The sequence below is a fragment of the Erinaceus europaeus genome, chromosome 7, assembly GCF_950295315.1.
Source record: "Erinaceus europaeus chromosome 7, mEriEur2.1, whole genome shotgun sequence".
NCBI classification, from domain to species: domain Eukaryota; kingdom Metazoa; phylum Chordata; class Mammalia; order Eulipotyphla; family Erinaceidae; genus Erinaceus; species Erinaceus europaeus.
Window position 1 is genome coordinate 45,866,592 of NC_080168.1, and position 17,718 is coordinate 45,884,309.

A 17,718-nucleotide genomic window follows, 5' to 3' on the forward strand; every position below is an offset into this window, starting at 1 on the left:
ACGCAGCACAATCTAAGACGAGCTAAGCTAAACTCAAGGTAAAGTAAAACTCACAATGCTGTCTTTATATATACTTGCCAAGTAGGGTGGAAACAGGATGTGATATAGAGAGGGTGGAGAGAAAAGTGACTGGTGAAAATCAGAGTGTGACAAGGAGGGGGTGGAGCAGGCAAGAATCCTATCACTGAACCACCAATGCCCTGGAGGGAGGGTGGTACTTGTTAACAGTGGTTATGTAAATAGAATGAAGTGGTTATGTAAATAGAATAGTGTTAAGCAGGGGGGATTTAAACCAAATGAAACAGAAGGGGTCTCATGCATGCCAACAGCATGTGAAATAAGCAACATTTCTGTCATATACAGTAGTTGGGCCACATTATGCATAAACAATAGCTATTATTACTGTTATTTGTTAATTCATTCTTTCTTGCCACCAGTGTCATTGGCTGGGGCTTGGTACCTGCATAATAACTCTACCACTCCTGGTGGCCATTTCCCCCCTTCTTTTTCTTTTTAAAATTATTTTAAAATTATTTAAAATTATTTCTTATTATCTTTATTTATTGGATAGAGGCAGCTGGAAATCGAGAAGGTGGGAAGAGGTAGAGAGGGAGAGAAAAAGAGAGACACCTGCAAAACTGCTACACCACTTGTGAAGCTTCCCCCCTGCAGATGGACACCGGAGGCTCAAACCTGGGTCCTTGTGCTTTGTAACATGTGTGCTCACCCAGATGCATGACCACCTGCCCCCTCCCCTTTTCTTTTCTTCTTTTATTTCATAGAGAAACAAAGAGGGAGGGAGAGAGAAAGAGACACTTGTAGCAATGTTCTACTGCTTCTGGAGCTTCTCCCTTACAGGTGGGGAGTGGGGGCTAGAACCTGAATCCTTGTGCATAATAATGTATGCACTCTATCAGGTTCACAACCCTATGGTCCCTGTTTTTGCTATTATTAATGCTTGCAAGTCTGTAGTTGTGGCCAGGATGAAGGTCCAATGGTGGTATCCTCCCTGCTCAGATATGAGGGTGACAGGTCTTATCTTTTGGTTATTGTGAATTATGCTGCTATGAGTGTGTAAATACCTGTTCAAGTTCTTGCTTTTGGGTCTTTTTGTCTGTGTACTCAGAAGTGAAATTGCTAACCAAAGGGCAATTTAACATTTTAGTTTTTGAATCTCCATGTTATTTCCACAGCAGCTGCAACTGCATTACTTTATACTCCTACCAGCAAGGCACAAGATTCCAATTTCTCTACATCCTTGCCAGACGTATGGTTTCCTGGTGTTTTGGTAATAACTGTGCTGGTTTGTTTCATGTGTTAGCTTAACTGGACCATGGTGCCTAACAAGTTGGTGTAGCATTATTCTGGATTTTTCTATGGTGTTGTTTTTATAAGATGAATATTGAAGCTGATGGACTCAGAATAAAACAGATTTCCCTCTATGGTGTGTGCAGTCCTCATCCAGTCAACTGAAGGCCCAAATAGAACAAAAGGACCTACCCTTCTCTGAGGAATGAAATTTCTCTAGCAGTTGGTTTTGGGAGCACAACTAGAATATCGGCTCTTTGTTTTCCAGCCTAACAAGCCTTTGGACTGGAGCTGGTCCTGGATCTCCATTCTGCTGCCCCATCCTATAGATTCTGATAGTCCCAACCTTCTATAATCATGTGACTCAATTCATTATAAAGAATGAACCTCTGTATATAATAAGTGCATATTAGTCTGTGGCCAAATGGTGCTCAAATACCTTTTGTTCTAGTAACTATCGTTTAATTTTGAATATTATTTTTTTGCTACCTGGATCATCACTGGGATTCTTCCATGACAGATCTACTGCTTCTGGAAACCTGCTTTATTCCTCTCTCCCTTCCTTCCTTTCATTCTTTCTCATTATCTGATAAGACAGAGATAAATTGAAAGGTGGGGGATAGAAAGGGAAAGAGAAAGAGAGCCACCTATAGCACTGCTTCACTACTTGTGTAGCTTCTTCCCACCTCCCTCTGTACCCACCAGGTGGGGATGGGGACTTGAACCAAGATCCTTGCTCATGGTAACATGTGCACTCAACTGGGTTCACCACAGCCTGACACCAACTATCACTTAATTCTAGTCATCTTAATGAGTTCTTATACAATGATCTCCCTTTCCATCACTCCTCTCTCATTCCTTCTATACTTTGGTTCCCTATATCCATCAAGGCTGGGAACTGCAATATTCCCTGTTGTCATATAGGGTGTGAAGGGGTGGAACAATAATTTCTGCTTGTAACAGAACCCTGAAAATATGCCCTTGAGGAAAAAAAAGAAGAAGAAGAACTGATAAATCTTTTATACTAAGGGGTGGGGGAGAAATGAAATTATTTAAAAATGAAATGATTCCCATAATGTGCTTCAGCCAAATAATTAAAGTGCACTCATATATTAATTATATTTCAGGACTCTCCTTGCCCTATTTTGCGGGGTTCTCCTAATTCCAAGGACTAAGTGAAGACAAGCTTTTTAAGTTATTTCTGAATTTCATTTCAAGGAAAGTTTCACAAGGCTGTGTACGTAAAGATCCCCATCCAAAAGAAATGTCCAGCCAAGCAATTAAGTCACCTTCCAAAGTTACTAACTTCCAATTACCCTTTGTAAAAATCAGAGCCAGTTAATACCTCCAAGTTTTCTTTTCTTTTTCTTTTTTTTGTAAAAGATAAAACTTCCCCTCCAGGGAAAATGTATCCAACACTGGAAATTTGGAAACAATACTGAGCTGGGTTCCTCTCTTTGGAATTGCTGCAAGTCAGATTGATATTCTGGTGTCCCATCTTTCAGAACAAAAGCCTGGGTCATTTCATCAAAGCTGTTTGCTTTGTTCTTGATCAGCTTCCCAGGATAATTGATTCTACCTTCTGTGTGGAGTCTTGAAAACCAGGTTATAAAATATTAGCTTCTGCTTGAAGAAGACTTAGTAGGGCATGCCACACCGCAGATGGTTTTAAAGGCTTTTATGTCAGACAGGGGTCTCAAAGAACATTAAATGATAACCCTTAGTCTAAGAGATGAGGGAATGAGAGCTCAGAGGAATTCTTGAAAGATAGCAGAGTTTCTTTCATTTATTTATTTATTTATTTATTTATTATTTTATGAGAACACTGCTTAGCTCTGGTGGTGGTGCTGGGGATTGAACCTGGGACACTGGAGCCTCAGGCAGAAGAATCTGTTTGCATAACTATTATACTATCTCTCCACCCTCTTTTCATCTTTCTTTCCTTTTTTTCTGTCTTTCCTTCTTTCTTACTTTCTCTATTTCCTCTTCTTTAAAAAATTTTTTATTACTGATTTAATAGTGATTAACAAGATTGTAAGATAACAGGGTTACAATTCCACACATATCCCACCAGCAGAGCTCCATATACCATCTTCTCCATTGGGAACTTCCCTATTCTTTATCCCTTTGGGAATGGACCAAAATTCTTTATGGGGTGCTGAAGATGGAAGGTCTGGCTTCTATAATTGCTTCTTTGCTGGACATGGATGTTGATAGATTGATCCATACCCCTGCTTGTTTCTACCTTTCCATAGTGGGACAGGGCTCTGGGGACGTGGGGTTTGGAGGCACATTGATGAGGTCGTCCCCCCAGGGAAGTCCAGATGGTGTCATGATAGCATCTGCAACTTGGTGGCTGCAAGGTGGTAAGATATAAAGCAGAAAAAATTATTTAATAAACAGGAACCCAAAGGTAGGAGAAGAGCAAATAAAACTAGGGGTCCTTGTGTGGGAAGAAGCTAGGAAGTCTTAGTTATGTTCCAAGGGGTCCATGACTTTAGTAATTTTTGCCTGAGCCTGATAGCTCACATGCAGGAGGACTAAAAGTATTGTCTGGGAAGATGGTGTCAGAGTTGAAAATAGGACTAGAAAGCTGGATTAGGGCATCTTTCCTTTTCTTTTTAATAGAGACAGAGAAATTGAGAGGAAAAGGGGAGGGAGAAAGAGTACACCTGCAGCACTGCTTCACTTCTTTTTAAAAATTTCTTTATTGGGGGATTAATGGTTTATAGTCAACAGTAAAATACAATAGTTTGTATATGCATAACATTTCTCAGTTTTCCACATAACAATTCAACCCCCACTTGGGCCTCCACTGCCATCATGTTCCAGGACCTGAACCCTCCCCAACCCCACCTCAGAATCTTTTACTTTGGTGCAATACTTCAGCTCCAGTCCAAGTTCTTCTCAGTGTTTTCCCTTGTTCTGTTCTTATTTTTCAACTTCTGTCTATGAGTGAGATATCCCATATTCATCCTTCTCTCTTTTTAAAAATTATTTATTTATTTATTTGAAAAAGGAGACATTAACAAAACCATAGGATAAGAGGGGTACAACTCCACACAGTTCCCACCACTAGATCTCCGTATCCCATCCCCTCCCCTGGTAGCTTTTCTATTCTTTATCTCTCTGGGAGTATGGTCCCAAGGTCATTGTGGGATGCAGAAGGTGGAAGGTCTGGTTTCTGTAACTGCTTCCCCGCTGAACATGGGCGTTGACTGGTCAATCCATACTCCCAGCCTGTCTCTCTCTTTCCCTAGTAGGGTGGGGTTCTGGGGAATCGGAGCTCCAAGACACATTGGTGGGGTCCTCTGTCCAGGGAAGTCTGGTCGGCATCATGCTAGCATCTGGAACCTGGTGGCTGAAGAGAGGGTTAACATACAAAGCCAAACAAATTGTTGAACAATCATGGACCTAAAGGCTGGAATAGTGAGATGAAGTGTTGGGGGCTACTCACTCCAGACTACTGTGTACTTTTACTTTCAGGTATATATTTTGCCCTAGTTTATGGATGTGTGTGAATATGCTGTATCTCATGGGACCAGTCTAAATCTAGGTTTTGGGACTTTGTTAGGAAGTGAACCACCTGTAATGGAATTAGAGAATACTATGAAAGGAAAGGTCTCACCCAAGTAATGAAGCTGAAGGGTTGTCATTCCACACCTGAAGTCTCTGGACACAGTCTGAAGTGAAGCATGCTGATTAGGTTGGGATTGGTGGATGCAATATTATTTGGTATGAATTGAGAGAAGCATGCAGGAAAATGTGCTTATACTGCTTCACTTCTTGTGAAGTCGTGTGTCTCCCCCCACACACACACACAGTTGGGAATTGGGGACTTGAATCTGGGTCCTTGAGCTTGGTAATGTGTGAACTCTACTCAGTGTGCCACCACCTAGCCAAGACAACGGAGAGTTTTTGAACAGAGATGGGTCTATGGATATACAAAACAAAGAGCTAGAAAGACTACTATAGACTAGGACAATGGGCCCAGGCCAAGATGGTGAAATTCAGCAAACAGTAATAATAAAGCAGTGGGTCTAGCTACACAACTAACTCTAATGACATGCAGATGTGTGAGAGGGAGCCATTTAGTGAATTGCAAATACTGTATGAGCCTGCAGAGACAGTGACCAGCCAGATGTTAAGAAACTAATTAAGTTCTAATAAAAGCTCAGTTACAGTGTGCTAGTAATATGAATAAAATCTAGAAGGACACATCAGTATTTTCACAGTAGTTGTCTCTGGACAGTGGAACTAGGAATAAGAGAAGGATCTGCTTTTTTTTTTTTTTAATTTTATTACCAATTGCATTACTTATTTTACTCGGAGTAGTTCATTCATTTTGCCATCATCAAATCTTCAAAGTGTGCAAACAAATTGTGATTAATAAAACCAGAGGCTGAAGGAACATGGCAAGATGAAGAACAGGAATGTGCTAGACAGATTGTGTGAGATGCTCATTATGAAGCCTTGGGCAAGTCAAAATGCTGTCCTCACAGGAGGAGAAATCAAAGTTGTGAAGAGGCTGCATATCAGAATACAGAAGGAATTATTGAGCAAATATAACTAACTTCAAACTGTTGAAGTCAGCATGTAAAACAGACTGATTGTCTTTCTCATTCTAGAGAGCTAGTACATGGAGATTAATTCATTTGTTCCTTCACCAAGTACCATAAACAGAGTGTGTCTTCCTTTAAGAAGGACTTTATGGAAGTATTTCACCTGGCCACATGGTGGTGCAGCCAGTAGATCATACATTACCCTGCACAAGGACCCCAGTTCGAGCCCCCTACAGGCGGAACGCTTCATGAGCAGTAAAATAGCCTCTTTCTCTCTCCCCTCCTTTGTAACTCCCACTTCGCTTTTAAGTTCTCTATCTCTATTCAAAATAAATAAAATAAAAATTAAAAAAGAAAGTATTTCCCCTAGCAAAGTATTAGACTACATTAAGAAAAAACTAACTTTTAGGCCAGGAGGTGGCACAGTGGGTAGAGCACAGAACTTGCAGTCATGAGGTCCTGAGTAACTCCTGACACTGCATAGGCTAGAGTGATATTCTGGTTCTCTCGTCTCTCTCATAAATACATACATACATGTGTAAATACATAATATTTTGGAAAAAGAATAGTGAGCTTCTTGTTCTGGAATGTACTGAAAGGATGGCTGACTTTTTTATTCTCAGAGATTGAAACCTGCATTAATTTTTTTTTTTCTGGAGATCCAGGTGGTAGCATATCAGGTCAAGTGCACATAGTACGAAGCTCAAGGACCTGTGCAAAGATCCCAGTTTGAGTTTCTGGCTTTCTACCTGTGAGGGCAGGGTGGGGGGAGGTCCCTTCACAAGTGGTGAAGCAGGTCTGCAGGTGTCTATCTTTCTTTTTCTCTCTTTCTATCTCTCCTCCCCTCTCAATTTCTCTCTGTCTTATCCAATAAAATGGAGAAAAAATAATGGCCACCAGGAACAGCAAATTTGTGGTATTGGCACTAAACCCTAGTGATAACCCTGGTGGCAAAACAAAACAAAACAAAAATGTTTTTTTCTGGAAGCAACCCTGATGTCCAACAAAAGATGAGTGGTTTAAAAATTGTGGTATAGGGGGCCGGGCGCTGGTGCACATGTGGTTAAGTGCACATGTTACAGTGCACAAGGACCCAGGTTCAAGCTCCCCCAGTCTCCACCTGCAGGGGGAAAGCTTCATGGGTGGTGAAGCAGGGCTGCAGGCGTCTCTCTTTCTCCCTCCCTACCACTCCTTTCCCTCTATCCAATAGATAAATAAAGATAACAAAAATGTGGTATATATACACAATGGAATAGCAATCAGCTGTTAAAAATGATGAGGTCATCTTCTTTGTGTCATCGTGAGTGGAGCTAAGAGACATCACATTAAGTGAGATTAAACCCAAAAGATAAGAAGAAATACCAAATGATCTCACTTTTAAGTGTGACATAAGTAGGGATAGGTAGGGAGAATACAAACTGAAATGTGGGCTGGGCATGGTGTATGCCATCAAAATAACAGACTGGGGAAGGAGAGGGAAGGAGGAATGGAAGAGATCCTTGGGGTCCTGGTGCATAATGAAATTGTACTCATAGCGAGTGGGGCGGTGGTGCAGTGGGTTAAGCACACATGGCATGAAGCGCAAGCACCGTGTGTTAAGGATCCTGGTTGGAGCACCCGGCTTCCCACCTGCAGGGGGGTCACTTCACAAGCAGTGAAGCAGGTCTGCAGGTGTCTATCTTTCTCTCCTTCTCTCTGTCTTCCCCTCCTCTCTCCATTTCTCTCTGTTCTATCCAACAACAATGACATCAATAACTACAACAATAAAACAACAAGGGCAACAAAAGGGAATAAATTAGAAAAAGTGAATTGTACTCATATTAATGACTGCATTATAAAGCAACAGGCCCCTTAATAAAAATTATACTAGAAGTATATTTAATTTTTTTTGAGACAGTCCAGAGGACTGTTCTAGCATTTGTGGTGTCATGGATGGAAACCCAGGCCTCATGCATGAGAACAATGAGCTCCAGCTGCTGGGTTACCTCTTTTCTAGGGTGCCTTCTTGACTTTTCCTGACCTTCTGAAGTGCAAGTTATTTTCAACTTGAATCACTCATTGAATGCTACCTTGCTTTTACGTTCACTTTCTCTCCTGGATATTACTTTTCGGACATTCAGGGGCCAGGATATAGTTTAATCACTAGGGTAGATGCTTTACCATTGACAAAACCCTGGGTTTGAGTCCCGACATGGGGGTGGGGGGAGCTCTAGCTCCATGGGTGGTGGAACAGTGTTGTGGTTTCTCTCTTCTGTTTTTCCTCTCTCTTTATCTGTCCTCTGGCACACATACACATGAACAAGAAGAAAAAGTAGTTCAGGGATATGGATCAAGCAGATAGAGCAAAGGACTTGCATGCCTGTGATAACTGGTTTGATCCTCTATCTTACATGAAATAAATAAAACAAAACGTGTGCGCTCAACCAGCTCTGCCACCACCTGGCCTCAACTTTCAATATCTCTGGGTGATACCTTTCCCAGACAGTTAAAATTTCCAACTTCAATAAGCAGTTACCTGCTTCATATTTAGAGGCCACAGCTGGAAAATTGACATAATAGACAAATGCAGCATGTCTCACTGCTTCAGAGATCTTTGGGGAGATTCTGAGAGTAGACCAGGTAAGGCAGTTAAACTTTCAAAGTGGCAGGGACACGTATGGCCACCATTCTCAGGGGGTCAGTGCAGAGTCCAGCAAGTAAAAATCTACAACAGAGCACAGCCCTGTGGATATGACGCAGAATTCTAGCTATGTCAAGGGCAACCCATGTGAACTGTAGTCTCAGTTTCCTCATCTGTAATAAGGGGGTTTAAAATGGTACCTTCTCTGTAATGTTTCTGGAAAGAAGATTTCATAAGGTCCAGCATACAAGCACTAAACCCAACACCTGACATAAAAGTAAAGACTTCTATTCCCAAGTTTTCTGGGTTTAGCAGCTATAAAAACAGCCTTGACCTTAAGAGTGGCTACAGCTTTTGTATCTTCTTTAGGCTGTTCTAAATACACAGTTACCTTTATTTCTAGGGACTTATTCCTAAAAAGGTATTAGGAGATTCTGGCATGTATTTCAGTGTTTGGAGCCTTTGGATTCCAAAAGGAATTGTGCTTATCTATTTGTTACATTCAACATTGCAGTTTTTGCCTTAAATCCTGCCCCCAAATGACATGACCCATTTGCATTAAACCGTTTACATGAAAGGGCGTTTTGGCTTTGTCCTCCCTCAAATCCAAATTAAGATTTAAGCTGAAGAAACAAAATCACCTTTTTAAAGAATCAAACTCCACAAGGAGAGAAAGTAGGCCAAACACCAATTGGACAGACTGTTGGAAGGGCTCCACCATTTCTTTTAACTTTTGTTACTTGCAGCAGGCACTGAAATACATTTATCTGTGCTAACACCTATTATTTCCCAATTTCCAAAGAAGGTCAGTGTTCAAACAATGCAGAAGATTCCAGAGAGGAACTTGATTACTTCCTTGAGAAAAGTTAAGTTCTGTGCTTGAGGCTTCTTGGCAGTGTGATTTCACCATATATCTATTTCCCCTAAGCTTAGCTTGTGTTTGCCAGTCTCTAAAATGGGGGTAACTGTGGGGGTGATAATGTACCTATGCCAACCTTATAAACTGTGACACTTTATAACTTTATAGTATGGGGAATTATACCTTATTCAGGGTTTGCTGTGAACGCCCATGTTCAGCAGGGAAGCAATTACAGAAGCCAGACCTCCCACCTTCTGCATCCCACAATATGACCTTGGGTCCATACTCCCAGAAGGATAAAGAATAGGAAAGCTATCAGGGGAGGGGATGGGATACAGAGTTCTGGTGGTGGGAACTGTGTGGAATTGTACCCCCCTTATCCTATGGTTTTGTCAGTGTTTCCTTTTTATAAATAATTTTTTTTAAAAGACCAAATGAAGACTATATATATACATAACAGGTATAAAAAACATATCTGTATATAATGTATCTGTATATAGATAATATTGATTATAACATATACCACATGAGGTGTATATTACAAATATAATTAATAACTATAATAAAATATATGCACTAGTCTATAGTAATATATTATTTAATGTGTGTGTATCTGTATACTCTTCCTCACTGTTCATGAGTTTCTTATAAAGACCAGAGGAATGACGGAGCACTTGTCATGAAAGCATGTTGCCACCTACAAAGTATCATGCAACATATGAAGTGCATGGCATAATGGAAGGGATATTGAGGCGTCCCTTAACTAGCTGAGGAGCTAACTCAGGAGACTTAGGTGGGCAATGTCTCTCACTTGCCTCCAGAACTCTTTGGCCATACCCACTCTACAGAACTTTCTTGCAAATGTCATTTTGTGACTTTTTTATTTAATAAGTTTTCCCATCTTACATATGTTCTTGTCATATGCATTGATCATATGAAGTTAAACAAAGATTAAAAACTAGAAAAAAAGAACTATATGTAATCCCATTATAGACATACTTTGGTATCTACCTTTGCAGATTTATGTCTATATATGTCTGAATGTGTGTGTGTATGTGTTTGATTTAAAAAAATGAGATCAATCTCTGTATTGCTCACTAAGTTAATTTTTGCTTAAAAGTGACTTAAAATTCGGACACTGATAGTAATATATTTTCACATCATTTAAAAGTCCGCTTCTGCAGCAGGGATGTCTCATGCATGGTGAAGGGCTGCGGGTGTCTCCCAGTCTCTTCCCCTCTCTATCTCCCACTCCCCTCTCAATTTCTGTCTCTATTCAATAATAAATAAAGATAAGATAAGAAAAAAAATATGTGATTTAGTATTCTGTATTCCCATGCAAATCTCTATCACATTTATTTGATCAATGCACGTTATTGGACTATTTAATTTATTTTTTCATTTACTGTTTTATTATTATTATTACTATTACTATTATTATTTATTGCCACCAGGGTTATCACTGGGGCTTGGTGTTGGCACTATGAATCTACTGCTCTGGGTTGCCAACCCCCACATATATATATGTATATATACATATATATATTTAACTTTCTATTTTATTTGATAGGACAGAGAGAAATTGAGAAGGGGGTCAGGTGGTAACCCACCTGATTGAGTGCACATGTTATAATGTGCAAGGACCTGGGTTTGAGCCCCTGGTCCCCACCTGCGGGAGTCTGTCTCTCTCCTCCTCTATCACCCCCTTCCCTCTCTATTTCTGGCTGTCTCTATCCAATAAATAAATAAATAAAGATAATTAAATAATTTTTAAAAAGAAACACATTTTAAAAAGAGAGATATTGAGAAGGGAGGAAAAGAAGATAGAGAGGGAGAGAGAAAAATAAATTCCTGCAGACCACTCATGACTGTGAATTGAAACAGAATTATTAACTAAACATGTATGTCTTTAAACAGGTCTATTGAAGTATATTTTATATACTAGAGATTCACCAAAAGGGTACAATTTAATGACTTTAGCAAATTCAAAGAGTTGTGTGACCATCACCTCAATTCAGAAATAGAATGTTTCTGTCACCCCCCAAAATTCCTTCAAGCTCATTTTCAATCATCAATCCTTCTCCAACCTCAGGCAACCACTGATTTGCTCTACTGATTTTAATTTCATGAAATGTTTATATAAATGAAATCATAAAGTATATAGTCTCTTGTATGTATTTGCTTTCACACATAAAATGATTCCAAGTCTTTCATCAATATAGTAATATATACATCTATATATTTACCTATATGTCTACATCAATATGTAGTCTTTTGATTGCCAAATGGTTTGCCATTGTTTGAATGCACCACGTTTTGTTCACATTCATTTATAGACAAGTGAATTCTTTCTACTTTGTGGCTTTTGTAAATAACACTTTCATGAACATTCACTTTTTTTGTGTGTGCACATGGACATACAGTTCACTTGGGTAACTGATTCTGGAATTGTTGAGCTTACATATATATTGAAAGTTTTTTTTTTTAGACACTCTAAGAAACTGAAAACTTTTCAGAGTGACTATACAATTTTACATTCTGATCAGCAATGAATGAGGGTGCCAGTTTCTTCACATCATTGCCAACACTTGATACTGCCAATCTTTTGGATTATTGTTATTCTGGTGGATGTGTACTGATATTGCACTAAAGTTTCAATTTGCATTTTGATATTTATTCATGATGTTGAGCATCTTTTCATATGCTTATGAGCCACTTAGTTGTCTCCTTTAGTGAAATGTTTATTCAAAATTGGCCAGTTTTTGAGTTGGACTTACATCTTTTTGGAGTTGCAGAAGGTGTTTTTCTCTTTCTTTCCCCTTGTTGCAAGTGGAATCTCATGCGTGCACAATTTCACCTCTCTGGACTGCTTTTTCACTCAGAGAGAGACACCACAATACTGAAGCTTCCTCTGTTGCCATATCACAATTCCAAAAGGTGCTGGAACAAACCTGGGTCTCACAGTCCCCCTGCCTGGTGAGCTATCTTTCTGGCCCCAGATTTCTTTCTTTTGTTCTGATACAAATCCTTTATCAGGCAGGTAACTTGTAAATATTTTTTCTCAATCTAGAGGTTATATAATCCTAAATCTCTTGCTTTTTTTTTGATGCTACTGAGAATCTATCTTCCTCCCTCTTTCCATTCTTCTCTCTCTCCTTCCTTCCTCCCTTCCTCACCCCTCCTCCCTCTATTCTTCCTTTCTTTTTTTTTTTCTTTAAAAAATAGTTTTACTCAAAGAGTGTAAATGTTAAGGAAAGATGACCAGAGGGCTCTGAATTTCAATTCCATCAGCACCTGGAGAGAGAAGAGGGAAATAAAATAGGGGGAGGACACTCAGAAGTACGCCCATGTTCAGCTGGGAAGCAGTTACAGAAGCCTGACCTTCCACCTTCTGCATCCCATAATGACCCTGAATCCATACTCCCAGAGGGATAAAGAATAGGGAAGCTATCAGGGGAGGGTGTGGGATGGGATATGGAGTTCTGGTGGTGGAAATTGTGCAGAGTTGTACCCTTCTCATCCTATGGTTTTTGTCAGTGTTTCCTTTTCATAAATAAAAATTTTAAAAAGAAGCCAGACTATATTAAAACTTTCCTTATATACTCAAAAAAAAAAAAAAAAAAAGAAAGAGAGAAAGGAAGAGAAAGCAGGACCATAAGAAAAAATGATGGACAAATATATATAAATATAGGTAGATAGTTATAGAAATAGTAACCAACGAATGTATGTGATCTTGGGAGAACTAATGCAGTTTACAATGGAAGAAATTATACCCCCGTTATCTTATAATTTTGTATGTCAATATTAAATCACTAATAAAAATTTAAAATATATTTTATTGGATAGGATAGAGAGAAATTGAGAGGGGAGGGCAAGTTAGAGAAGGAGAGCAAAAGATAAACACCTGTAGACCTGCTTCACTATTTGTGAAGTGTCGCACCTCCCAGGTGGGGAGCAGGGACTTGAACGCAGGTCCTTGCATATGATAATATATGTGTTTAACCAGGTGCATCACTGCCAGGGCCTTTATTTATTTATTTATTCATTCATTCATTCATTTATTGTCATTACTGGGCTTCATTGCTCTTGATAACTTTTATTTATTTATTTTTACAGAGAAAGAAGAGAGCAAAACAGACAGAAAGGGAAAGAGACCACAGCACTAAAGATTCTCCTAAGACACTGCACCCCTCCACAACACCCCCACTAGAACCTGGGTGGTACCACGTACAAGGCAAAGCAAGTGCACTATCCAGTTGAGCTATTTTTTCTGGCTCCAGATTTATTTTCTTAATTTCATTTTCAAACTATCTGCCTCCAATATCTAGAAGTACACTAGATTTTATATTTTGGTTGTGTTTGCTGTTTGTAGCTCTTTAGTGAAATGATGTTTTGTTATGTTTTCAGTTGCTTTCTTTTTTTTATATTTATTTTATTTATTTATTCCCTTTGTTGCCCTTGTTGTTTTATTGTTGTAGTTATTATTGTTGTTGTCATTGTTGGATAGGACAGAGAGAAATGGAGAGAGGAGGGGAAGACAGAGAGGAGGAGAGAAAGATAGACACCTGCAGACCTGCTTCACCGCCTGTAAAGCGACTCCCCTGCAGGTGGGGAGCCGGAGCTCAAACCGGGATCCTTATGCCTGTCCTTGTGCTTTGCGCCACCTGCGCTTAACCCTCTGCTCTACAGCCTAACTCCCACTTTCTTTCTTTTTAAAAACATTTTTAAAAATTATCTTTATTTATTTGTTGGATAGAGATAGTCAGAAATCAAGAGGGGAGTGAGGGATAGGGAGGAAGAGAGACAGAGAGACACCCGCAGCACTGCTTCACCACTTGCAAAGCTTTCTCTCTGCAGATGGGGACTGGTGGCTCCAACCAGGCCCATTGCATTGCCACGTTTGCTCAATTCAGTCGCTTTCTTAATGATTACTTTAGGGTCATTATAATGTATACCTCAGTTTATCTCATTTTAATTGATGTTATTAATGAATTAATTTGAGTAAAACATAGGAACTTGCTGAAACATGTTTTCATTTTACTATACCTTTCTTGTGTTAATACTGTCATATATATATCACATGTGATACTATAGCGTTGCAGTGACTACATTACACGATCTTATGTCTCCTAAAGACTTTAAGAGACAAAATATGTTTATGGAAGTTTTTTTTAAAAATTGACCATTTATCTCTTTCTGTCCACTCAAGCTATCATCTAGTGTCATCTTTCAGCTTGATGGACTTTATTCAGTATTTCCGTAAGACAAGTATCCTAGCAACATACCCCATTCACCTTTATTTGCAAATATCATTCTTTTGCTTTCATTTGTGAAGGATAGCCTTACTGGATATAGAATTCTTTTTTTTTACACTTGACTCTTTTAGTGCTTTGTATCATTACCTGGCCAGTTTCCCTTTATCATTTATGATAAGTCAACCGTCAGGCACATGGCTATTGCCTATAAGTGATGCTGCTTTCTTGCTGCTTTCAAGCTCTGTCTTTACTTCTGGCATTTAGCAGTTGTGCTAGCATGTGTCTATGTGACATTCTCTTTTGCTTACCCTACTCAGGGTCAAGCAGCTTCTCAGATCTATGGGTTAGTGCATGCAGGCTCCCAGGGATATATGGGGACATTTTTTTAACTCCTATCATTTTTTCATTTTCAATATTTCTCTATTACATTTCTGGCTACTTCCCTATTCTATCCTGCCTCTCACCCCAGTGCAACTTTAAAATTGTCATGACTGTGAGCTTCCCCCCCTCCATTTACTACTTATCCAATTTGCTACTTTCACAGACAGTATTTCAGGGGATAGGTTTTTTTCCCCTTCCCCTCCAAATTAAGTTCCTTCCGGCAGCAAAGCTAGTGAACCCCACAGACTGCTCTTCCTTGACGGCATGGATGCATCATAAGTTAGGCAGAAGGGTGGAGGGTAGTTCCATGTCAGACTGTCACAGATGCTCTTTCACCCAACTCAACAGTCATTTATGAATAAATACTTGAAGTTTCCTGTTTGCCACTGGTCACTTTTCAAAGCTCTGAAATGACACTTCAGAGACATATTGGACAATTTTGTCCAGGATTGTGGTTATTTTTCTCAGGAGTGTGTGTGTGTGTGTGTGTGTGTGTGTGTGTGTGTGTGTGTGTGTGTGTGTGTGTGTGTGAAGAAAAGGGCAATTTGTCTCTTTGTCCTAGCCTGAAGTGTTGCCTATACACTTTTTAATACCTTTGATACAAAAAGATAAATTGCTATCCAAAAAGATAACAACTTATGTTCTTGTTAGTGGTATTAGTAGGAGTACCAATTTCCCCATAATTCTGGTGGGATTGGATAATAACATTAAGTAAATCTATTCTAACTTTCAGGTAAGAAAACTTTTCATACAAAGGGGCTGGGTGAGGGCGGTGCACCCAGTTAAGCACACATAGTACTATGTGCAAGGACCTGGGTTCAAACCCCCACTCCCCACCTTCAAAGGAATGCTGCATAAGTAGTGAAGCAGGTCTTCAGTCATCTCTCTCTCTCTCTCTCTCTCCCTCTCCCTCTCCCTCTCTCTCTCTCTCTCTCCCTCCCACCTCCCCTCCCTGCATCTCTTCTTCCCCTCTCAATTTCTCTCTGTCCTATCAAATAAAATGGAAGAAAAAAATAATTTTTTAAAAAAGAAAAGAAAACTGGCCACCAGGAGCAGTAGTTTTGTAGTGCTGGCACTGAGCTCCAGCAATAAACCTGGAAGCAAAAAAAAAAAAAAAATCATACTATGGGTTCAATTTACATTTTTCTTATCACTTTCATTTCAAAAATCTTATTTGAGAATCATAGTAAATGTATTAAAACTCTCAGGATATAAGCATTTTTTAGAGCAACGCAAGGCATATAATTGTGTTTTGGAATACTTACAACTTGATGACAAACCAAAATACTTCCCACCAGCTCTTGTATTTAAAATGCATAGGCTAAGCCCAGAAATCCCTGCTTTAGAGATGGAGAGCTTGGGCTTTAATGCATTTATAACACCTGTCCTTGGGGAATATCAGTAATGGCATTCCAGGAAACCATAGATAGAATAATTTCTTGGTTAATGCAGAATGTAGCAGACCATTGGGGGAAGGAGAAACAAACTTTAACTCTGGCAGCCTGGTGTTTGCAAACCAGCTCTGGTATGAATTTAATATCTGAGAATGTCAAGATCACAGTTCTATGATACGAACCTAAGATTGTCCAGGGATGATGCATAAACTCCAGCATTTCTTCTGAAGGGAACCAGGAGGGCATGAACTTTCTCCCACTTTATTATATAATAAATATGCATCAGAGAAAGTTGAGAAGATTTAAATAACTATGAGAATACTTTAACTTTTTAGTCTTATCACATAAATATAATCATTGTTATTTATTTATGTGTATCCTTGTTGTTCTTATAAATGGGAAAAGGGAAGAAAGGAAGAAATGCCTTGTAATCCTTTATTTTATTACTCTTTCATTTCTTTTTTAGCTCCCTATTTTTCCTTTTTTTTTTTTTACTAGTGATTTACAAAATAATAAGGGTTCAATTTCACACTGTTCCCACCACCAAAGTTCTATATACCCATTCCCTCTACTGGAAACTGAAGTAGTTCTCTCAAGGTCACAGATATGGGTTGGCTCTTATTTCTATATCTATCTATCTATCTATCTATCTTTGTCCTTTTTTTCTCCCATGATCCTGCCATCTCTTCCCCTTTTTTGCCTCCAGGGTTATTGCTGAGGCTTGGTTCCGTGCCTGCACTATGAATGCACTACTCCTGGAGGCTATTTTTTCCCCTTTTGTTGCCCTTGCTTATTGTTGTTGTTGTTATTATTGTTGTTATTGCTGTCATTGTTGTTGGATAGAACAGAGATAAATTGAGAGAGGAGGGGAAGACAGAGAAGGGGAGAGAAAGATGGACACCTGCAGACCTGCTTCACCACTTGGGAAGCAACACCCCTGCAGGTGGGGAGCCAGTGAGCTGGATAATAGATAAAATTTCTCAAAGTTTTGTAAAACACACTCACCCCCAGCCTAAGTACTCCTCTAACATCATGCACCTGGACCTGAATCCCCCCCCCCACAGAAACACACACACACACACACACACACACACACACACACACACACACACACACCCTTACTTACTTTGGTGCAATATGCCAAACTCAGTTCAAGTTTTGCTTTGTATTTCCCCTTCTGTTCTTATTTCTCAACTTCTGTTCATAAGTGAAATCATACCATATTCACCCTTCTGTTTCTGGTTTATCTCACTTAACATGATTTCTTAAAGCTAGATAATGGAACTTTTTAACTCCCAGGACAATGATACTTCTTCTAGCGTTTGCCCTTCTTCCGTAG